The sequence below is a fragment of the Zosterops lateralis genome (assembly GCF_965231275.1).
Source record: "Zosterops lateralis genome assembly, chromosome: 5".
Taxonomy (NCBI): Eukaryota; Metazoa; Chordata; class Aves; order Passeriformes; family Zosteropidae; genus Zosterops; species Zosterops lateralis.
In genome coordinates this window covers 20,130,948-20,156,783 of record NC_139766.1, presented here as the reverse complement: position 1 = coordinate 20,156,783, position 25,836 = coordinate 20,130,948, and positions in this window count along the sequence as shown.

Sequence of the window (25,836 nt, the reverse complement as noted above, 5' to 3'; positions counted from 1 at the left end):
TATCCTCTGTGTATTCTAGGAATCTGCTCTGGATCTGTTGGTCATCAACATAAGTTACCTAATTGGGGATATCAAGGGTGGGGGCAGCCTGGGACACAGGGATCATGTGTTGCTGGAGCATGCAGTTCTGAGGGATATGAATCAGGTAAGGAGTAAAGTTAGGCTCCGGAATTTTAGGAAAGCAGAATTCCAGCTCTTCAGGGGATGTCAGTGGGATGCCCTGGGAGACTGCTCTTGAAGACAAGGCTGTATGTAACAGAGTTGACTTTTCTGTAAGGAAGTCCATGGAGTGTAAGACCTGGTAATCCCCAAGCAAGACATTGGGCAAGGAAGGCAAGAAAATGGCTTGGCTGAATAGGGACCTGTTGCTCAAACTAAAGAGAAAGAAGAAAATGAACAGAAAAAAAGGAGACAAGGACAGGTAACCTGGGAAGAGCAGAGAAGCAGTTTGGTTGTGTAGGGATGAGATGAGGAAGGCCAAGCAAAAGCTGGAACTGAACTTGGCAAGGGATGTAAAGAATAAAAAGAAGGGCTTCTACAGGTATGTGAACTAGAAAGGGAAGGTAAAAGGAAGTGTACACCCTCCAATAAAAAATGATGAAACATGAATGAGGAGAAGACTGGTGTACTCAATAACAGTTCTGCCTCAGTCTTCTAATGCAACCACTCTTCCCAGACATCTGGAGTGGATGGACAGCAGGATGTGGTCTGAGGAAGCAAAGTGTTTCCCACTGTAAGATCAGGTTCACGACCACCTGAGGAACTTGAATGTACATAGGTATATCAGACCCCATAAGAGGCATCCAAGTCCTGATGGAATTGGCTGATGTAATTTACAAGCCATTCTCCATGATATTTGAAAAGTCATAGCAGTCAGAGGAAGTTCCAGGTGAATACATAAAAGAGAAACATATTACCTGTTTCAAAAGGGAAGAAAGGATGATCCGGAGAACTACTGACCTGTCAGCTTTACTCCTGTGACTGGGAAGGTCACAGAACAAGAAGTTATTCCAAATCACCCTTTATTCTGCATTCAGGAGAAAGCACCTGAAGTGCTGCATCCTGCACAGGAAGGACATGTGGACTTGTTGGAGCAAGTCCAGAGGAAGACCACTAAGTTGATTAGAGGGATGGTGCAGTTCTCCTATGAGGAAAAGCTAAAAGAATTGGGATAATTCACTGTGGAAAAGGCTTCAGGGTGACCTAAATGTAGCCTCCCACTACCTGAAAGGAACTTTCAGGAGAGATGGGGAAAGACTTTTTACAAGAGTGTGGAGTACCGAGGCAAAAAGGAATGGGTTCAAACTGAAAGAGAATAGGTTTAGATTAGGTATTAGGAAAAACTTCTTTACTGTGAGGGTGGTGAGGCACTGAAACAGGTGGCTGAGGGAAAGTGGCTGCCCCATCCCTGGAGGAGTTCAAGACCACATTGGATTGCACTCTAAGCAATCTGGTCTAGTGAAAGGAGTCCTGCCCATGTAAGAATTGTGGAACTAGATGATCTTTAAAGTCTTCCAATCCAAACCATTCTAATGGTTCCATGATGATGCCTAGGTTTCAACAGGACTTTGGTAAAGTTTCATTGCTTAGTTCAGACTCATATAAAAGGGAAACATCTTAATGTCAGGAAATAATGATGTGTATGTTTGAATTCTAAAAAGTAATAGACTATAACTCACATGAAATCTGGAACCATATGCAAGCTTTTTATTTAAAGCTGCTAATTTATAAAATGGATTTCCAAACGATGTTGTTGTTTTGATCTTTGAATGACAACAGAGCTTCATTTTTAAGCACAATTGTATAGAAAAAATATACTTAAATAAATTAAATGTGAATGCTATTATCAGTGAACAGAAGCATGCCATACAGTATGGAATAACTAGGATAACTATGGGGATAACCGTCATCATATAAGCAGCAACCAGCTGGAAGCAAGATGATGTTTCAGTCATTTGAATGACCAAATTTCAATCCCAAAACAAAGGCAAGGAAAGGAACAGAGCCAGCAGGACAAGCAGGAATCATATGATGTCTCAGTCATGAGAATACAATGGACATTGCACTGGTAATTAAATATGCATTCATGAAGTGGTAAATACGAATATTCTGATGGCCTTGTTTACAAGGCTCAGTGAGTGATTTTCTCTTAAGTTAATGCAACAGTACTACACATAAGTAAATTGCTCAGACTAGAATAGATGAACAGTAGGCATGATTTGTTTGTAAATATTGTTAGTTGTTAGCAAAAACACCCCAAAACCCAACTTGCTCACTAATGGAGTTTAAGGATCAGGAGTGTTTGGATAACAGAGAAAGCTATTATGACTTTGTTTATTTCTGTTGTTTTATAGTGCACTTCAGTTAAACCATTTGTAAGATTTTGATCTTCAAGGTCTCACATATTTATGCAAAATATATTAATTCATTAATTATTAATAAAGACAAAAATGTGATCCTGTAATCATTAACAAATTGAAACAGTATCTTTTTTGTCTCAAAAAATTAAGATGGCAGATGAGTAACTAGTCAAAATCTATTATTCTACATTTTTAATATGAGAAGTGTTACCATGGTGATTGTAATCTTACCGTAAACCTACAAAAATGCACAAAATTTTGTCCTCACTCTTCATGTCTGAATTACAAAACTATCCAACTGACTTAACAATAATTTTACTGGGTTTTTAACTTGAACAGGATATATTCTACATCAGTAAATACCTTTATTGCTTATAGCATGTCAATAATTGTGATAGTCCTATGTTCATAGTTTTCTTTCTTTTTTCATTTAACACCATTCTGTCTTTCTTTCTTAACATTCATCTACTAAGATGATTTTTAAATTCATATCTCAGTGTATGCTAATAAAGCCATTGGAAGTGGTTTGATCTCATACAATTTTTGATGATGAAAACTTAAATGGTTTAATTTCATCTTTTTATCTGCATCACTCATGAGGAGAGATAGGCATTTCTCAAAGATAAGTTCTCAAAGATAAGTATTTTATTTTTTTGGGGTTGGATGGAAAGGTTACATTTAAATCTAATGAGCTAGAACTTAGATTGCTCCTTTAGACAGATGAAATGAAACCCAAAATTCAATGATTATCTAAAAAAAATCAGTGAAGTTGAGTTGACTTTAATTAAAAATTTCACACATATTTCAATTATATGCTAAAAACTCCATTAAATTTTCTTCAACATGTAATATGTAAACAAGTTAAAATATACTGCTATAGAGCACAACCACAAAAAAAAAAAATCCCTGGATCTGTCTTGACATGTATTTCTAAATGTTTTTTTGCGGATTTTTGCTCAATGGTTTTTTTTCCCCCACTAATTGATATAATCTTCTAAAGTGAATGGAGGATATTAATGCCTGAATAAACTATCAGAAGAAAACTTTTCAAAATACATGTATCCAATTAATAATTCTATTTCATTAAATATTTGCGTTACAGATTACAAAAAAGCTTTCTTTTTTGGGGTGCATATACAAATTCTTGAGATGAGGCTATGGAGCACGTTTGAAAACTCTTTTGTTTTCCTGCTGTTCCTTCTCTTGTAATTAATTGGGCTCCACACTGATTTTCTTAGTTAATGTTCTTTATGTTTAATGATGCAGAGAAATACTAATGATGGTTTGCTTTCAACCCCTAACTCTCACAGGTTTGTTGATAGCAATGTCTGCAGGAGAAGAGCTGCAGTCAGGAGAATGGAATATCGGGAATGTGATGGATCTAAAAAAAAAAAAAAATTATTCATTTCTTTAAAATTCATCCTCTTATAATATATGCAAGTCCAAACTCTGCAGGAAGTTATTAGAAGATTCTCAGACTGTTCAACATTTAAGCTTAAATTTGAGGAAGCTAATTCAGTATTAGCAAGGGCTTCAATGTCCATGGAGCCATAAAGAAGTAAGTAAAATGTCCTATGATAAAGTTTTTTGGTGTGCAACTACATATAGAACTGGGATTACTGTACTAGGTTCTTAAAGGCTTGAGGTCTGGAAAGAAGTTCTATTGTTTCTCCAGTTATTTAGAGGTCAGCAGATTTTAGTATTTGGAAATTTTGAAAGAAAAAAATATGTTTGCCTTTTCCATAGGCACAACTTTAGATAAAAAACAAGTGAGTATGTTAATTGTATGTTTTTATTTACTGCAGAGATTATTTATTTTAAATGGAAATGCATATATTTTGCTGATAGATAAAGGAACAATAAATTTTTTAATGCTCAATGATCACGCTTTTTCCTGAAATCAGTTACATCAGTTAGGAAAAAGGAAGTTCAAAAGATATCATACATCCAAGTTTAATTTTTTTACTGTTATTTTGATTAATCAGGATAAATAGAATTTATTTTTTATCATTATTACCCTGAGGCAGCAATGAAGTACTATGCTGCAGCTCACTAGCTCACTTCCTCTCTGTCACTGAGGAGGAGAATCAGAAATAAAAGGTAAATCTTGTGAATTGAGATAAGAGCAATTTACTAATAAGAAAAAAAAATACAACTAAAAGACCCAAGAGAAACAAGCGATGCACAGTGCAATTGTTCTATCACACTATCCAGAGTGATGTTCAGCCATGCCCACCAGCAATCGGTCCCCCTTCCAGAGAACTCCCTCAGTTTATATCCTGGGGAAAATACTCTGTGTTATGGAATTCTCCTTTGGTCAGTTCAGGCCAGCTGTCCTGGCCACGCTCCCTTCCAGCTTTTTGTGCACCTCCTCACTGGCAGACACTGAGCACAGCTTAGCCATAGCTAAACCATCAGTGTGTTATCTACATCAATCCCATAATGAATCCAAAACATGGCCCTGTACCAGCAACTAAGAAGACAATGGGGCTTTATCCCATCTGAAACTGGACATTTTTATGAGTGTATACAATATAAGTTTTGAAACTTTTTATGGGTTTATTCTAAATACTTTCTTATTTTCTCAGGTTCTTTAAGTAGTTTGCCATCTAATCTGCAGTATCTGAAAAAATTAGGCTTATATATAACTATATGCTTTAAATCAATCCTCTGGTATTCCTAAGAGGAAATTCCTATATCTGCATTGCCAAGATGTGTTGCCTCTCATGTTTCGATGGCAATTATAATAATTCTAAAGTGAATATAATAAGGTCTTGATTGCCCTGTTCATGATTTTATAGAACTAAATCTATGCTGATACAAATTCTGGTTCCCAAGCTCTATTTATTCTTTGAGGGGTTTTGACTTAATTGAAGTTAAATTTATTGTTCAATTAATCATCAGTAAAAGCAGGACAGTGAAAATTATTAGGATGCTCCAACTGCAAATTAATAAATGCAATAGGCAGAATACAATCTTAATGTCATGGCTATCAAAGCTCATGCTGGGTTGGAAAATCCAGATGTTGGTCTTAATCATATGAGAACATTTACAAATGTGATTGTCCACTCAAGCAAGTGTTATAATAACTAAATGACTAAATGACTGTTTACTGAGTTTCATGAGAACAAAAAAAAGGACTATGTATTGTGTAGGCACAAAATGTATAATTATATCGATACTCTAATAAAAATTATAAAAGAAAAACATAGATTAGAAACACAGGAACTAAGCAAAAATGACTGAACTTATATTCCTCAGCAATTGTCTAAGTTTATACAATAAAATGTTACAATACAAATTTTAAAATAGTTTATGAGAACTTCCTTAGGTCACTGATAGTTTTATTATTCTATAAGGATCAGAAAGTTAGAGACAAAATAATGTAAACTGAATAAAAAGTTAAGTACATTTGACACAGAAGATTGTAATGATCTAAATACATATCTGAGACAGCCTTTTGCAAAATAATAATAGTAATTGAGATAATTATCTATATTTTAAAAAGTTACTGCCTTGTGTGAAATTTCTTTCTTGTGTAAACAAAAAATACCATTAAAGCATGTATGTTTATTTATTCACGCATCTGTCCAAACATTACTAATCAATTGTTTTATTTTGTTTCGTAGTAATGCATTTGAAAATATCAGTGAATGAATGAAAAACAGATTAAACTTATTAAGGAAAGGGGGTGGCAATGAATACTTCACTAAATAGAAACACTACTAATTATTTTGTTATTATTACAACAGCAGACAAAATAGAATTTGATTGTTAAATCCCAGCTGAGGTCTGTTTGTGCAGATTACAATGGTCTCTCAGAGACTGTAGTAAAAAGTTTGTGATTAATTTAAAACTATTGTTTTTCCTCTCCTTTCTCTGCATTGGATGACTAAATTCCATCTGGCAATAAAAAAGAAAAAAAACACGATGGGTCTGGTTTTGGAGTCAAACATAAAAAGTTGTCAAATGGCTGTGATTGTGATAGTAGTATTCAAATCACTCCAACTGAGGATTATATTCTAGTAATTTATCCCTATAGTCTTTTTGGTCCTTAAACAATCAAATACCCCAATCAGTCATGACAAAGTTTAAAACATTTACACCTTAGATGTTGCTTCCTGTTTGCTCCTGAGACTGTTGCGCCTCTGGTTAGGCTTCCTTTGGAATGATGGTATTTAGACACCCAACAGCACAATCAGCAACAACAAAAGCAGAAACTCATGAGGAAATATCAAACAAAAAAGTCTGGGATGTAATATAGGCATTGAGCTCTCTGCACTGGCTGCTCTGCATGAGACTTTAGAACAACTGATGCACCAGTAACTGCAGTTCTCAGCTATGGTCTGCAGGGACTTGGCAAATTGACTCTTGCTGGCTTCTGCTTCTTTTTCTCTCTAGAAAGAGAAAACTGCACAAATAATTAAAGAAAAAGAAGAAATCCTAAAGATCCCAAATCTCTGAAGTAAGGAACACTAAGATTTCAGGAGTGCAGCTTGCATCTTTATGCCAAGCAGTGTTAGATTCTATAATATATTTATCATCTCAATATGTTTCTGTAATATGATTCCCATCAGATTCTGATATGGTAAGTATTTATATAGAGCAGAAAGGACAGTTTTATTTATCTGTCATTTCAAGTACTAACAAAAATGTTTCTATGTCATGCATAGTTGTACATAATGAATTCTAACTAAAATCCAGTTATGCCAGCAGCTTGAGCATATTCCTAATTTGCAGAAAATGCCACTTGTTCTTCTGGCAAACAAAATCATTTGCAGACAATATTACAAATGGCAAGATAATGATAAAACATATTCTCTGAGAAACATTCAGTTTTATTTAGATGAGAAAAGAAAATACTGGGAAAACCTTTGCAATATAGTCAATGTCTTCAAAATGCCAACTAGTTCTACTTGTGTGCTGTGTGAGCTTTGTTGAAGTAGTTTAAATTTGAGAGACATTTCTCTGTTTTTAGAAGTCTGAATCTAGAGAATTCTGACATTTCTGGGTAACCAAAACATGATTTAAACTCATTAACTATGTCTGTTACTTAACACAAGAAATGGTTTAAAATTGCCACACCACAAAAACAGTAGTGAACATGATTGACAATAACAAAAATACACCCTACTCAGGTTTAATCCTCCTCAAAGTAACTTGAATGACCATCAAACATAAGAATTGCAAACAATTTGGATATAAGTAAAGTCTAGTTTCCTTTTATGCAGAAAGAGTAGATAACTACTATGAAGAATGGACAATATATTAGTCAACCTAAGTATAAATTGGTACTTGCAGAAGATATCTATGTATCTATATATCGGTATCATCTATATACCTGTACGTTGCGGTGTGCATTTTGGATTTTGTGAAATTTCTGTAATTTTTGTTATTAAGTTTCTGTAAGTGTTCATTCTTACCCCCATACCCTGCTTCCCTTGATCACCTGTCGTTAAGCCACATAATAGCCCTGGCCCTCCTCATTGTATGTCTCTTAATAGCCCTGGCCTAACCTATTGTATGACTTTGTATCTTATCTGTGAACACACCCCAGGTTCTTGATGGCTCTACCAGGCCAGGTGGCTCAGCCAAAGCTTCAGGTATATCCACACCCCTAAATCACTCCCCCTCATTCCCATCAGTAATGCCCATGTTCATAAGGACAAGTAAGACTCACGCTCAGACACTCACGCTTTGACCACCTGGGCCTTCACCCTGAATAAACACCTTCCGAAGTAACACCAAGTGTGAGTTGCTCCTTTCTTCTAAGCAAAATCACGTCTCTGTCTGAAATCTGGACCCAAAGGATTAACTCATTTATATGGTATCTGAAGAGCAGAGCTAGCTGGACAGACAAGCTCAGAAGGACCATACCTATATATCTATAGCTATCTTTAGATAGGCATTTTATATATATATATATATTTCAATATAAATTTAAAAGCATCAGTCATTTTGTATTTGTGGTACAAAATGTAAAAATAACGTAAAAAGAATTTAAATGCATTCCAGTAAGAGAACTTGTGTTCATTTCAGGATTTTGATCTTTTTTCTTTTAAACACTGTCTCTCACTGCCTTTCAGCTTAAGTTTGCTGAGTACAATTTCATTCCTAACAGATTTAGTAATATACTTCGAAGTAAAATATAAATTTAGACAGAGGAGGTGGGGTTTTTTGTTGCTTTTTTGGGTTTCTTGGGGGGTTTTTTGTGGTTTTTTTTTTTTTTTTTTTTTTTTGGCTTTGTTTGTTTGTTTGTTTTTTTGTGTGTTTGGGTGTTTTTGTGGGTTTTTTAATATTTTTTTCCCTCCAATAATATTAAATTTCATATTAATATAGTTTTCCTTTAGTTCTTATTCTCATTGTCTGGTTCCTCCCTATTTTATTGTGTGTCTACGGTTTTAAGGAAGATCTTTACCTCCTAAAATTCTAACTGAAATATGCTACTTTGAGATCTAAGTTTCTCTGGATTCTATTGCTTCCCAGCTGAGATCTAGGGAGGCAGTCTATGATGCTCATATAATAAAGAGTTTTATCACTGTGCTGTTTTCTCCTTACCACTGTTGTTGGCACTTCTAGTGAAAATCAATTTGATGGTAACAATACAAATACGTGTGTGTCCAGTTCTGCCTGATTCACAAGGTTTCATGCCTGGGCCTCGGGTATCATTCTGTGTCTACCCATCTACAAGAGTTTTTATTTAGGAATCATTAACAGTTCAGTAGTCACATTTTTCTTTTCATTAGTATAAACTGTAGTTTAACAAAAAAAAAAATTAAGCAATAGTTACTTGTCTGCTGGACAAAAGCTATCACAGCTACCAAAGTCAGGTCAGACCAATAGAAAGTCAATAGCCTTTTGCTAGTATTGACAGAAATAATACATCCTGTGCTGTATGATGCCAGAATAGGATATTAAACTGAACAAAGTTTTCATGTTCTATTCTTTGTTGTTCACAGTTTTTCAAATTGCTCAAATATACTGCATAAATTGGGTGAAGACAGAGAAAAATGTTTGATAAAATTTGAACTTGAGAGTCAAGAACAACAAAAAGGAGATGGAGAAATGAAAGAATATGATCAAGAAAGATCTATTCTTTTTTTAAAGGCAAACACTATGATCAAGTTAGAAATTAATGGCTAAGCCTTTGCATCAAATTGATGTTGTACTGTTTCTAGGAAGCAGGAACAGCCATATTTTAAATTATTTATAATCCTTGAGTTTATCCTTTAATATTATGTGTACTCCTAAAAGTCTTAATACTTCTTTTCTTTTTTACTTCTTTTACATTTTTTTATTTTTCTGTTTTTCTATATTTTCTATTATTAATGAAAACTGGTGTCTTATACTATACACTCATGTTGTTTACAAAAGGTTTAATTTTTCTTTCTCCTAAATATCTCCTATTATCTGTAGAGATTGCATGAAAGCATAACACTGAGAGCATCTAATATGAAAGCAACTCTTTTCAGTATTGTAGGTATATTTTAGACAAAAGAACTATTTGTGAGTTTGTGCTGGGAACAAAATATAATTTGTATTCATTTTGGCAATCAATTTTCAATCTGAAAATCAGTCAACAGCTACCTTAAGTTATTGATTTTTAATGATGCCACCAATGAGTGTGATGTTTCTTCTTTCACATCAATCTTTGGGAAATTCATAAGCAATTTAGTGATATTTCTAGAAGGGTTACAGTTTCATTAATTATCATTAAACAATTTAAATTACAGAATTTAACATATGAGGGAAGAAAACATTAACATTGTTTTGGGCAGTAGTGGCTTCAAGAACATTAACAAAGGATCAACACTAATAATGTTTCTTCCTTACCCCAAGACAAAAATAAACATTTTTGGTTTACTTATTGAATGTTCAGTGTCTGAGGTAGCTTTGATATTAAGGAAAAGATAAATGATATGGAAGAATTATTAAGTTTAAAAGCTGCTTCATCAAATGCAGAATCAATAACCTTCCCGGTGACAGAATATTAGAAAAGCAAAACAGTGAAAAAAAACCCCAAAACACAGATTCCATTTCCATGCCTTAATTTCTTCCTGGTAAGGGTACTGTCTACATCCCTTCCAAATTCCTTTTTTTTTTCCTTTTTTTTTTAATACATTTAATGTGTCAGAAAAAAGGGGATGGAAGGGAATCATAATCACAAAGTTAAAATTGAATCATACTATGTCACAATGGGATGTCGTAACAGCATAATTATACTATTGCTCTGCACATAATATTATAATTTCAAGCCAATGTAAAAATATTAAGCCAAAAGAATAACTAATAAACCAAATTTTGAACCTATTTATGGAAGTAAATGTGTACCCTAATTCATAAGTTTAGCATCATATATGTTTGCTCCTAATTTGGAAACAGGTATAAGATGCAATGCTATTCTGATCTTTACTCAGCTTTCACAGAATGGGAGATTTTTTGCCCTGTATCTAGGTAAGATTCAGTCCATGATAGAACAGAGAAAAAAAATACATTCTGTAATATATTTTAATTAAATTTGGAAAGATTTAGTTGCACTGAATCTTTTTGGTTTAGTAAAGAGAAATATTTCTTAAATCTTTAGAACATTTCAGAAAACAATTAGGTTTATTTCATTCATTCCATTTGTGTACTTTTCTGTCTTACAGGAACAGATAGTACAGACAAAAGTATGTCCCACATGTTTAATTTTCTATATTTTATCCTCTTTAAATGTAGCTACAACACAAGCTGTTCTCTAACACTCCAATGTTAAAATCATAATAATTTACTTGGAACAAGTTGTTGAAGATAATTATTTTGCTGAAGTTTATAAAGAAAGAAATAAGCTAGTGACACATTGATACATGTTTGTGGATTATTTCATTTTTGTACCTGAATTTTCAATGGTGACCTTTCTGAGATATGGAACGGAACTTCTGCTTACAAGAACTGTCAGACTAATGGCAATAGAAGCACATATTATGTGGCAGCAGTGTCAAATCCTTGACTCCTGTATTCTGAGGAACCTCACCTCTACTGGAGATGATTGCTCAGTGAAGTGAGATCATTTTATGTTCATAACCATAACTGTTTAGGGTCTTTTCAGTATTTTTTTTTTCCAGTCTGATCATCATTGTTCTAAATCATCTGTCTTGTAAAATAGTAATGGTACACATTCGGAGGGCAGTGGAATAAAACTGCCCACTGAGGACCTGTGATCCTCCCATAAAAGGATAAAAAACCACCATAAAAGTTATGCTGGAATTGTACATGAACTGAAATAAAATGAAAAAAAAAAAAATAAAATAGCTAACACTTCTATCCAAACTGTTTAATATGGTGCTTATTAAAACAGACACTACAGAATTACACTAAGAACTTCATAATATACCTTAGTGCCAAATTTAAGAATTTACAGTTAGATTAACAGAGAAAATACAGAAATTAGAAATGAAGAAATTTAATCGCATTTTTCTAGAATGTTTCTGATTTCTTATGCAGATGTAGGCAGGCATAAACAACTTCAGAATTTCATTGTGTCAGGCAGAAAATGGTATCAGGAAAAGATTTTAAAATTTACAATGCTTTGAAGACTAATAGTGTTTTTGCTTTAGCCAACAGCTAGTAGATTGTCAGTATCACAAACCAAAGTTCTACTACTGTGCTGGCACCAGAAAAGTAGCAGGAATGGTTTAGGTTACAAAACAAGAGAGAGGAAAGAAACTTAAATGAAGAGGTCAAATACACCATTAAATCAATATACCCCTGAGCAAATACAAAATTCTTCCCTCTGCTCTCTGCCCCTCCTAGTAAATATCCATCTTTTAAGGAAAGAAAATACAAATAAAAGAGGAAGGCCATTGTTGACTGCCATGTCATTTTAGGTGAGCTAAAAAACCCAATAAAATATTCCTGAGTTAAGGTTTAAAGAATAAGTATAGAGCATAGTAAAATATAAAGGTGGTGCACATAAAAGTTTGTATGGAATTTGAAAAATGTCTGTGTAAAGAAGTCTATACAGTTTGATCCACTCCATTTCCCCCCCGCCGCCCCCCAAAAAAAAACAACCAACAAAAAAGAAACAAACACTAATATTACAAGTTGTTTCATTAGGGAAAGAATATTGAAGGCAAAGTTACCATGGACATGGAGAGTCGAAGAAATATGATTTAATAATGTAGTAATAACTAGTAACCAAAAAGCTTAGATGTGTAGAGATGGCTCATACGTGCTTGATGTGTGAAAAGTCTGGGAGGGATAGAAACATGCTTCAATGCATACACCAGTCATTAACTACTTGGAGGAAGACAGTTCTTCTGTGAACAAATTATTTTATAATTATGTTTTTTATAAGGCTTGAAAAATGGCAGATATCAGAAATAAAAAGGAAGGTTGGACAAAACTGATCTGACAGGGAGCCCTATTTAATCTTTTGATAGATACTGTTGATAAAATTGAAAGCACTTATTGATAAATTATCATAAAAATACTAGTCATTTATATATATATATGTATTCGTTCTTCTGTTTCGCCCTAGAGGGATGCTTTAACACAGTAGTAGAAGCTTTGTTAAATACATTTATTTAACTATAAAAAAGAGACTGTGCAAGAATCAGAATAATTATTTTCTAGAATATCTCTGATATAAGTCATGTAAAGATACAGAAAATTCCACTGAAATAACTCTTACAGGCCACTGATGTTAGAATTCAATAGAGGAAAAAATCCCTGGAATAGACAGAGCATATAAGCAATGGGCTTCTTCTCAGGAAACTGATCTGCAACACTGAAAAAGCAGCTATTAAGGAGAAAGATGTAAATGTATAATGGAGGAACACGTCTTTGAAAATGTCTTCACTTGGTAACCCACTTCCTGCTCTCATTTGTTAGTAAAATATCCAGGACCTCAGAGTAGTCTAATCTAAGAGACTTGAACTCCCCACTGGTATTAAAAATTTCTGATATTTATAGTCAATCTACAGCAAGTTTCATCTAACCCACATGATCTTTAGCGAAACAAATAAACAAAAATATAATTAAAACCATCAACCAGATATTTCAGTCAAACAACATGTCCAATGTGCATCACAGGTTTGTTATCAGACGTATGTTCAACTATTAAAAAAAGATACATAATATGATGGAAGTTTTGTAATATTGGCAGTACTGAGTTTCTGTTGAGACAGCTATAGTTTTTTCCCCTATCAAGCAATTTCCAAAGCGTAAGTTCTACTTAAATGAAAACTATAGCAAACTTTCTTGGTTAATGAGATTCCATGTTAATCCCCCATGCTGCAAATCAATTATTTAAAGCCTCTCACAGCTAATGAATCATATAGTACTTTCTGATTAATGCCAACAAGCTAGTTGTAATGCAGTGAAGCAATCAACAGTCTTAACCACTCTGTTTTAAGAATACTTCTCTGTGGCTAAAGAAGAAATGACACAAAATATTTTAAAATAAAGTATTATTGCTTAAGAAAAGCACAGAACTCAACTGCAGCACAGAATATATTGTCATGCTTACTACTAAAAGACTAAGAGCTAATATATGTTAATTGCAAATTCTGCAATGCAATAGTCAAATATCAATGCTAGCATTTTTCAGGAAAACCTTTTCCACACTAGCATATATTATACTGATTGATTCTCACTAGATGTTGATGAAATAAAGTACTGGTACTTTAGACATAGTAGAATAGGTAGAAATAATAAGTGCTGTGGATATTTTATTAATTTAAGTAATATAAGCATGTTGTTTCTCAACTTATCTGTGGTGCATTGTGATCGATATTCTGGAATGGCACTGAGTTTGAGATTGAGTTGAGTGAGATTTTCTCAATAAATGTATGTAACAATGGTATGTTATTGAAGAAAGAAGTTTGGGATAATAAGCAAAAAGATAACATGACAAACTACTGAAAAAAAAGTGACAAATTTTGTCATTTTAAAGTTATAAAATTTGTCATTTAAAAGAAAAATGTTTAGCTACTGTTCTGCTTTTGACTAGGAAAGAGGTAGATTTCTTCACTATGGCTTTTATGGGACAATGTTTTGGGTTTGAGACCAAAACAGTGTTAGTAACAGAGAGTAGACCACTTTGTGGGGTGCCTGGTACATCTGGAATCAATTGCCCTAGGGGTGGTAACACGGCTCTGCCAAGTGCTATGGACTGATACAGGGCACACAGTAACAGGATGAAGGTCCTGAACACCTGCAATATATTGATGACATTATTTGGGGGGTTTCATGCTTTACCCCAAGCCACTGTTCAAGCACAACACAGCCGTTTGCTCACTTCCCCACCAAAAGGATCAAGGAGAAAATTTGAAGGGTAAAAGCTAGGGAACTCATGGATTGAGAGAAAGACAGTTCAATAGGGAAAGCCAACAAAGAAAACCAAGGAATTCATTCACTGCTTCCCATGGGTAGACAGGTATTCAGCCAGCCCCAGGAAAACAGGGCCCCACCACACAGAATGGTTACTTGAGAAGACCAATGCCATCCCTCCTAATGTCCCCCTCTTTTTCCTTCTTCCTCATACTTTATATGCTGAGCAAGGCTGAGCATGATGTCACATGGCCTGGCATATCAGTTTGGGTCACCTGTCCTGGCTGTATCTCCTCCTAGGCTCCCATGTACCCTGAATTTCTTTGCCAGAGCGGCAGTACAGAAAGCAGAGGAGGCTTTGGCTCTGTGTAAGCCCTGCTCAGCAAAAACAAAGCCATCATTATATCATCACCCCTGTGTTCAGAACAGATACAAAACACAGTCCTGTATCCGTCACTATGAAGAACATTTCTCCAGTCAAACCCAAACATGCGACAATGCAGATATATTTGAGAAAAGTAAAAAAAAAAAAAAAAAAAAAAATCAGATTTTTTTGGAAGCTAGTTTTAATATAAAACAATTGAAAATCAGAGGCCTTGGACTCCAGATCTAACTGTGTCTTCTTCAGGGATCTACACAGAAGGAGCTCATGGGAATGCACACTAGAGGGAAGAGGGTCCAAGAGAGCTGGTCAGTATTTCAGGACCATTTCCTCCTGGCTCAAGTGCATCCCTTGAGGCACCAATGTGCTTGAGCAGGAAGATCAAACTAAGTGACTTCCATTAATCCCCTCCAATCTTGCCCAATTTGTGATTCTGTCACCCATACAGAAATCAGTTTTTATGAACAAAATGGCAAGACAGGCACCATTACATTGTAATGGATGTGATCAAAATAATAACAGCTATGTCTCTATTAAGTTACAGAAAGGAAACACAACATTGCCAGGAACTTGACAGTTCTAGCGTGTCCTGTCCCGCTATAAAAGACGACTTGGGGACGATTCTTTTTGATAGATTTCTCAGACGAAAATAAAGCTCAAATGCGGCAATATTATATCTGAGAACCCTTTACTGATGAAGATAAGTGTTGCTACCGAAGGAGGGATAGAAAAGGGAGCAAAGAGGAGAAGAAGAGAGATGCAAACACCGGACCCCGCTGTACCACGGGTGCACTGTGGGCACAGCTGGGCAGATGGAGCCGCATGTGATGCAGGCTGCAATGGGGCTGCGATGAGGCTCCCATGAGGCTGCGATGGGGCTGCCATGAGGCCGTGATGGGGCTGCCATGAGGCTGCGATGGGGCTCCCATGAGGCTGCCATGAGGCTGCGATGGGGCTGCCATGAGGCTGCCATGAGGCTGCCATGGGGCTGCCATGGGGCTCCCATGACGCTGCGATGGGGCTCCCATGAGGCTCCCATGAGGCCACCATGAGGCTCCCGGGACGGGCCAGGCGCGATTCCTAAGCGACAGCGGCCACGTGTCCCTCCTGTGGGCCAAGCAGAGGCTGCCGTGGCCACGGGCGCTCCTGCAGCACCCGCGGCTCTCAGGGCCGGGGACACAGCGGAGCCCTGCGGGGCCGGGGGGTCCGGCTGCCTCAGGGAAGGGCCAAGCGGGGCAGGACACGGGTGGACAGGGAAGGCAGCCAGGGAAGGAGCAGGAGCGAAGGGAGAAAAAGGCCAGGGGGGAAGGGGGGAACCGAGTTGAGCCTCCGGACGAGTCCCCAAAACAACCACACCCTGTGGCGGTGCAGTTCTCTGGTTTGATGTGCTAAAGCCCCTCCCTCAGCCCGATTTCCTGGGCACGTTTGTCCCGGGCACAGGGATCTCCCCCGGCAGGGGCGGCCGCTCGCAGCCCGGGGGCGGCGCTTTCTCTGCCCCGCCCGGCTGCGGGCGGAGCCTCCCCAGGGACGGGGCTCCAGCCCGGGCACAGCCCTGCGGACATTCCGCACCTCCTGTGGGGCACCTGCTGGGCAGAAAGAACAGTCAGACTGGTCCCTCTATTGGTCCCTCCCTTTATGTTAATAAAAGTTCACAAAATATAAATGACCAGCCAACATTGATTTGATTTCAATCTTAAATTATTGACTCTTTTGTTTTGGTTTTTCTTTTAGGGAATGAGTATTGCAAACAAAGAAATTATATAATAAATTAAAGCAGTTCCTGAAAGTCACATGGAAAAGAAGCTTCAAGTGGTCCTTCAAATCAGTGAAACGTGATATTGCACATAATAGTCTAAGAGAATAAATAAAGTCATAGGGGCAAAAAATAAAAAATAAGACACACAAAAACCCAACTGAAACAAAACCACCAAAAAACAGAATAAAAGAGAAACAGGATAAAGACTAGAGCTTTATGTAATGTTGGACACTTGAAGCTACCAGTTCATGAGTTTTGTTTTTTATTGATTTTGGAGAAATAAAAAAAGAAGCAACATATTCGACATACATAGATCACAGAAATAATGATTTATTTATGATGAATAATCAGCTGAGATAAAGTATGAAGAACATGAAGCAATGAAAATAAGGTATTGATTACAGGGCATTTTTATTATCTTAAAAAATATTTTTGCATTTTTACATGACTATTGGACATTTTTATTTTTAATATAAAATATTTTTGTATTTTGAAACAAACAGATTCACATACAGAAATTTAATATCTTTTAGTGATAATTATGGATAGAAAATATTGTACTTAATTTAAAAATATTGAAGCAGTTTTGCTTGAATTTTGTGCAATTTTATCTTCGTTCAGAGATGGACTTAAAAAGGAAGTATAATAAATGAAAACTCTTTCTAAAAGATGTCTTAGGCAGATAACTAAGAAATAATCAACTTATTCCTTAGAAAGGATCTCCCAGATACCTGAGCTTAGTTCTAGAGGTGCACTAATTCATTATTTCCTGTGACTATTCAGGAGTAGGACAAGCAGGATCATTATATTCTTGGCAAATTTGCAATTATTTGTGCCTGCATGTCACTGGTAGATGTTTGAACCTTATTGCTTTTTTCCTTAGTACAGCAGGATGAATAAAATCAGTAGTGGTTCCATCATCTTTTGCAGAGTTGGTAATGTTTAGGCTAACATCAAAGAAGATCTCGACACACTTAATCATTGCAGCAGAAAGGAATTAATCTCACATGTCAGTTATGAGGATAATTCAGTCTGGGGTACTGCTATCTCTGGAGCCAGCAGCTGTGTAATTGTGGGATGAGAAGAATGGTGAGCAAGGTGGAGGAGCATCAGTCTGGTGTCTAGTACTACTCACATATGGAAGTTAACAGCTTGGCTGCAATATCTGCACCAAAGATTATTTTTGTCTTTCAACAAATTGTTCTGGAGATTCAAAAAGAGAAACAGTGCAGGAGAATACAGAAAAGACAGTCTATAAGAGGTCTATTCATTAGCTGTCTCACTTACTCTTAAGAAAAACACAGTACTAGTTCCTAGATAGCCCAAAGACCGCAGCAGAAAAAAAAAAAAAAAGTGCAAATAAAATGTTAGTATTTTGAAGTTTTCTATCTAAATTATAACAGTATTTGAAAGAAAAGACTATATCTAATTACTTCTTTTGAAAGGTATCTCTCTTTTTCATGTAATCACAAAAGTCTTACAAATCAATTACTTAAATATTATCAAAATAATAATAACAGATATTTTTTGGTGTTATTAACAAAGGGGCTTAAAATGACCTGAGATATTAAGTATGCTAAAATTTGTGAGTTAATGTAAAAAATAATTCCTTCCATCCCCTTTAAAGTCACTTATTGTACATTTGACCTTCTGAACAAATCTATTATTACAGAACCGACATTAGTAAGGATGATGAGTACTATTGCACTTAGGGTAGCTCAGCAAGATAGCAAATAATTGAAACTTCATAGTGTGTAAAATAAAATGAGCTTGATTCATTCTATGACCATACAGGAAACAAGGTGCTTTCTCCTCTACAGTGATTACGTTATGCATAAAACCATAGCACAGATGCAACCTTTTAGAGGATTCTGACTTCTTTGCCCTAACAATTGTTTTTATAACTTGAAAGATCCTAGCATTTTTAAAAATGAGTTATTTCTATGAGAGTGAATATTTTAAAGTATATCTAGATGGTGATGGTGTGGGAGGCTTGACATTTTGAAGTTTCTACTGACCAGACAGTAATTTTCAAATAACTTGTTAAAAGAATTTAAACTACTAGACTGAAGGACTGAGAAGTAACCCACCAAAAAAAGTTACTGAAATGTAAGCTTAATGTGGGGTGAACATAGGGATAGAAACTTTTAAAGAGCTGTTTCCCCCTAGGATTTAATACTGACTTGCCATATGGTATAAAAAATGTGATAGGTCTGCACTTATAAGGAACAGTTCCTACAGGGTGACTTTTCTGGAACTGTCAAAATCTGTTTTTTGATGAATATAACTAGGACAGCTTCTTAACATTATGTGAAGGTTTAATATAATCCATGGGTGTTTGCTTTGCTTCCTCCATTTATTTCATTAAATTTATCTGACTGGCAGAAGAGATAGATCATAAAACAAGTCAACAAATCAAAACAAAGCCATATGAATACTTGTGTGAATGATAAATTATTTCCACACAATTCAAATGTTCTTGCTACTATTTTTGCTCAAGACTCGCTTATTATGAGCATTCAATGAAGGAGTGAAATAAACTAAAACTATTCTTTGTTTACATGGAATCAGGTATACCTCTGTGGGTGTGAGCCATAAAGGAGTGGAAGGCAAAAACAGTGTAATTGTTTGTATATTCTTGTGATGCTTTTTAGTAATTAAGTACTGCACTCTTACTAACAGATATGCTTATAAAAATTCTCATTATCTCTAGAAGGTATTGTTACTCTGTTATTGTTTTTTTATAAGTATGGAAGGGAAGCCAATTAGCCTATTTTTGCTCTAAAAAGTCTTGAAATGTTTATTGAGGATTGCCTTGAAATAAACATTTTGCCAGCAGCTGTTAAGAAAATTGGCTTCTGGTGAAAGTTGCCCAACAATGACTTATTACAAATTTAGCTTTGCTGCTGAGATCTGAATTCTTTCTTTCTTCCTAGCATCAGAGTGTATATTTGCAAGATAAGTATAGCATTGCTTAATCACGTATGTGGTGTGATTTTGGAAACCTGTGTTAAATTGATTAACTCTGTTAATTGATCATATTCTGAAGAACTGGTGATTCCATTTTGATTTTATTCTGTAAGAATTAGAATATACTCAAGTTCAAATTAAAAGAGGCATTTTTAATGCAGTAAATCTTATCATACATCTAAAAGTGCAGTCAGGCACCATCAATTCACAAAGAAAAAATACATTAGGGTATAAGCACTTGTGACTGAGTTATTGAGACATTTTGGAGTAACACAGATCTGTTAGGATTTGCGGACATAAAATGAGGCCATAAAACCTCTGTTGAAATATTTGCTGTTAATAAAAGCTAATGTCAATAGCACAGAGTTAGTAGCTAGGGTGTGTGTGTTAATGTCTCTAGTTCTATCCACGTCACCCTGCAACCAAAAGAGCTATTGAACTATAAAATGTATGGATTGAAATTGTTTTTAAGGACAGCATTAGTGTTATAGAGCCGTAAGTACAACTACTGTAAATCCATATGCACCTTACCAAAAAGAAAAAATATCGAGGGAACTATTATATATATTTGTTGTTTGTATAGAATTATACCAATTTTCATTATTGCATTTATCTTTTAAAATTCACTTATTCAATGGAATGCTATGGAAAATTTAGAATTATTTTAGAACCCCTGCACAATATTTCTTTCATGAGCTGATCTTTAAAAGCTCCGTTGAACTCTGCATATTGTAATACAGTAGGCAGATTCAGACATCCTACATCCTTGCATAGAAATGACAAAACTGATTTTACCAGTACATTCTAAGATTAGATTTCACAATTAAAAATATCTACCATCTATATCTGCAAAAGAGTTTAGAGGAAACCAAAAAGGAAGAGAGTCTTTCCTTTTATAATCAGTGGAGAAGTCCAGATCTACTGAAACAGAGTGGAATTACATGTTCTTATGTCAGTATGTAGTTTTGTCTCTTAAGATTAATTGGATTCAACTATTCAAGTCAGAGTATATCTGAGCATGAATACGTTGAGGATAGAAATTGAAATTCATTATGTTAATGTATCAGTGGTATGTTCATCCTGCTCAGTGCTGTTCCATGCCAGATTTGCTGATTGTAAGTGGCAGTATTTCTGTGTTTTTACAATATTCTTTGTCTAACACACTGCTTTCCCACTCATATGCTTGCTTGCTTCTCCTGAGACAGGCAGGATACCTTTCTGAACCCTCACTTTGCACCATGAAGACTTAACAAAAAAAATGACCTTTTAGTATGGTATAAGCCAGCGGTGTTGATCACAGGATAGTTTCTTTTAGTAAAGGATTTTTTTGTTTTCCTCTGTAAAAGAGACTCTATTCTGTAAATCAACTGCCAAATATGGATGACCAGATATATACCAGAGAGATACCTTCTTACTGACAGCTTCATTAATTTCAATTGAGTTACTCTCAGAGATTAATTTGACTCATTAAATCAAAACTAAGTTCTCACTAAAATTAGTTGCAGCCCTCCTGCTTGTCTAAAAAGCCTTAAATGTCTAAAGTATTATTAGATCAGATAAATTAATTAATACGCTTGAAAAAGTGTCAGTCAAAACATGAAATTTTTTTTATATTTCCACCTTTCTGGCTAATTGCAATAGCTCCAGCTAAGCATGATTATCTCTAGATTTAAAATGCAACAGCTAAATAGAATGACAGAATTGTAGAATCACTTAGGTTGGCAAAGACCTTCAAGATCATCAAATCCAACTGTACATTTAAAGACAATGGATATTAAGGACTCTGTGAGAAGACAATGCAATAGAATTTTTTCCTCAGTATTTTGTTGAGTGACACAAGCCTAACTGTTGTTGTTTTATGATCTAAAACTATCTTTCTTTGGGTTGTAATGGAGGGGGGAAGCATCTAAGGGAATTTAAAAAAAGACATGACTGTTAGGAGAAGCACAAAGTGCATTAAGTACTGTGATTACATAGTATCATTATTATTATTACATTATTTCTTTATTAAAGTACTCTACAGAGTCTACAGAGCAGTAGACTACTTAGAAATTATATGCATGAGACCAATCAAGTTAATATGTGAATAATTTTTGTGGACAATCTGGATGAGGAATTGGGCAGAGAGCAGAGCTATAGAGTTCACATGTGCTTCAAATTTGTGCTGTCCCTAAGACATTCTTTAAAGTCAGCTTAAAACACTTTTCCTGAGTATAGTAAGTACCAGTGTGGATATGTGTCTCTTACTAGATGGACACAAAAAGAAGGACACTCACACAGTCAGTGTTTAGAGCAAAAAAGAAGGAAGTTTATTTTGGGATTCCATTTATATAGTTTTTGGAGTTTGATCAGTAATTGGGCAATGAGGTTGACACCTCCCTGACCCCACTGGTCAAACTAGAAGTTCACCACAGAGAGGATTGCAAAAACAATTACTTTGTTTATGTTACAATCTGTGAGAAAACTCTAGTACAAAAGTAAACATCAGAAGACTGAAAAAGATCAGGGCAACCTGTGCCTACTGGCATGTACATAAAAACATATATACAGATGTCTTCATTATGAATAAGTTTGTAAAGAAAGGCAGTATCTTCTATTGGCTAAAAGCAATATAAGTTTTTTGTTTTCACAGTAGTTTTGTCCTATTATTGATTGCAACAAAATTTGGCCAGGACACATTTTGTTGATTTGAACCTGAAATCTAAAGCAAGCTGAAGCATTTTCATTAAAGTCCATCTATGAAATCCAAACTTCTCCGTTCTATTTAAACTGGACTTTTCATCCTTTAGATACTGAGGAGTCTTACTTGCTGCAAGTCTCAGTAAGTTAATGTTAGGGAGTATGATGGATATTTATTTGACAGTCATATTTTATTCATGACACATAACAGAATGTATGTGGCTAATGGCCAGGAAATAATCACTCTTTTCTGAATGCATGCATTTTGGTGTTTTATGAAGCTGCTTGAAATCAGATAATTCCCAAAAGAAAACTGCTAGTTCTGCTACTGAAATACATTATCTAATTCCAGAGGACAATTCAAACTTTTTGCCCATGAATAACTATGATACTGAGAACTTTGTGAGAAATTATAATCTGATAATCTGCTTCCCTGAGTTACCTGGCAAAAAAAAGAAAAAAGGTTTTATAATTGGTTAAAAAAAACCCAAAAAACACCTCACGTGCTTTCAGAAAAGCTTGTTCTGTACTCAAATAAATTATAAATTATAAATTGAGACCAAGCCCATAACAGTGGATCAAACGATGTGTGAAATTATTGAAACTGTTTATACTTATATATAGTTTAATAAATTAGCAGTTGAATAGAGGAAAATGCCTATTCATGTACCTCCAGTAAAGCATTAGACAACTTTCTTTTTGTGGTGATAAGTGTAACTGTATCTGACTGAGTAAGAGAAAATCAACAGTAAAAATCTTTAAATGGGTTTTACAACAAAAGTTATTGAAATTTCATAAAACACATTTTCTAGATGTCTATTTAATATTACTATTATCTTGTTCTAATAATTAAATGACACTGGTTTGATTATTTTATTATATTGATTTAGATTTTAATTAATTGCAAAGTAATCATTGTCTTTACGGTATTTTGTTATTTAAAAAGGTAAACCGAAATACTTGTCTTCTGTTTTAGCTGCTTGTATTTTCTTAATTGTATTTCTACAAATGAAGAACCCTCTGAAAACTAGATAGGTCATCAAGAATTTCATTTAAAATTTTACATTGTGATTAATCTTTAGCTGTCTAAAACAAGACTGTCTTAACATTCTGAGGAAAATGCAAGTACATAAATAAGTGATACACAAAAGCACACACATAAACAAACACTTAAGGATTACAAAGTGTACTTGCCAGTAATTACACACTCAAAGCTATTTAGTCCTCACCTCTTAAGCATTCTGTAATTGGTTTTGAGGAAGGTGAAGACATAGGTTCTGGTAACAGCTAGATAAAGAAAATTCATATTAGAATATGAAACTTCCTTAAAAAGCTTATTACAAAAGATTGCCAATGACCTTGCTGTGAAAGAAATGTCAGTGAAGCCCATGCAGCTGACACTGAAAGACATAACTTAGAGAGCAAAGCAAAGCAAGGAACATGTTTCTGCAGCTGAGGCAAAAGTGAAAAAGGGTAAAGAATTCTAAGATCAAATAAACAACATTTCACATTTTTTTAATCTAAAATTGATCAATGTAGATAGGGATACAATAACAATTATAGAGACGTGAAGGAGAATAATGGAGAGGAAGATAAACAAATTACCAGCAGTTTCAAGAGATATTTTTTGCCACTTTTTTGTGGTTTCTGTAATATTATGAAAAAAAACTTCCAAGTGAAAGTTAATCCCTACTTTTTTTTTTTTTTTTAACAAATTGAAACTGTAAATTTGCAATCAAATACTGTAATCAAAAGTTTTCTATGAGCTTTTATTGAACATGTGCAGGATCTTTGAATATTATGGCCAAAGTCTGAAACTCATCTCTTCACAACTAAGACAGTATCAAAAGCCTTTTTCAAAAATGTGAAACTAAGGAACAAAATTGTGTCTGGAATTCTCTCAGTAGTCTTCAATAGTAATAAAATGAAACAGTTGGCATTTGCAAGATAGTAATCGGGCAAGTTCAACGTTACTTTGTATTTAGATTTTATTATTTTTTTGAAGTTCTTTTTCTAGTGTAGAAATTTCTGGTACCCTGAAAAAAAATTGGAGGAAAAAAAACAACAACAAAAAAACAAACCAAACCAAACCAAACCAAACCAAAACAAAAAACCCAACAACAAAACTTTAAATTAAAAAAAAAAAAATTTCAAGATGTTTTAATTTTTTCTTAGAATTTATTATTAAAAAGGGAAATAGAGATGCATTTTAAAAAGTAACTTTTCATTTAAAAAAGTGCCACATTTTGAAGGAAAATTCCAACCTATTCTATAGAGCTCTCAGAATGATATTGGAAGAAGATTGCTTTTGTTGCTGTATATTCTGTTTATTAAAATCTTAATGCTGTAGAGACTAGTGAACTTATTGAACATATGGACATATTCCCTTGATTTTAATGACATTTTCTACTAGCTCAGTTTTACACTTCCTTTTTCATTTGCTTTTTTTTTTCTGTCTGCTATAGTCTTATTTGTCTTTTCTTCCAAAAGTAAGGAAGACATAACTGCACTTTGTTTGAGAATGTACAGATTGGATTATACTGTGTCTCCAAACATGTTTTCATCCTTTTCCAAGATCTTATTTGCTGGCCTCAGCAATAAGAAATAACACAGCAGTTAAACAGGGCTAGAGTGGAAGAAGAGGGAGTATACCATTAAGGAGTTGTAAATTAGAGTTTGAATGAATAATATAAAAAGAGATAAAGAAATTCAACTCTGTATTCCAGGAGGTTCCAGTTATATGCTCCTAGGCTCCTTCATCAAAAGAAGGAAGAGGATGTTAGAAAACTTGTTTTATTAAAACGACCAAGCTTTGAGTGCATTTGGAAAACATTTACTGAACCTATAAAGACTGGGATCCAAATTTCTCAAGATACTTCTTTTACTTTTCTTGCCTGTTTTTGATGTTTCTCATGTTGAAGTTAGTCTGAGAACCAGAAGGGTGAAGATATACGTATTGTCTTTCTGAATAGTGTGAACACCACTGACCATTCTGTCTGCGAAGGTCTTTCAGAAGTGTAGATGGCAAATGGCAAATGATTCAAAACCTGCACTCATAGCAAGATATTACAGTCTGGGGGAAGACTGTATGATTCCTCTGGGGGAACAGGGAAGAGAAACTTTCATTTACATTGCACATGTATATATGATTACAGTTATATATATATATATATATATATATGTCACATTCCATGATCACCAAGACTTTATGAGGATTGTCAACTGATTTTCTTTGCATAAAGATATTTGCTATGGCTCACATTTCAGACAGTTGTTAATAAGTAGATTAAATTATTGAAGTGGTTAATTGTTCTTGTTTTAATTTGCTTAATTATGTTATTCTGCAGGAAAAATGGTTTCATATAGATTAACTTCAG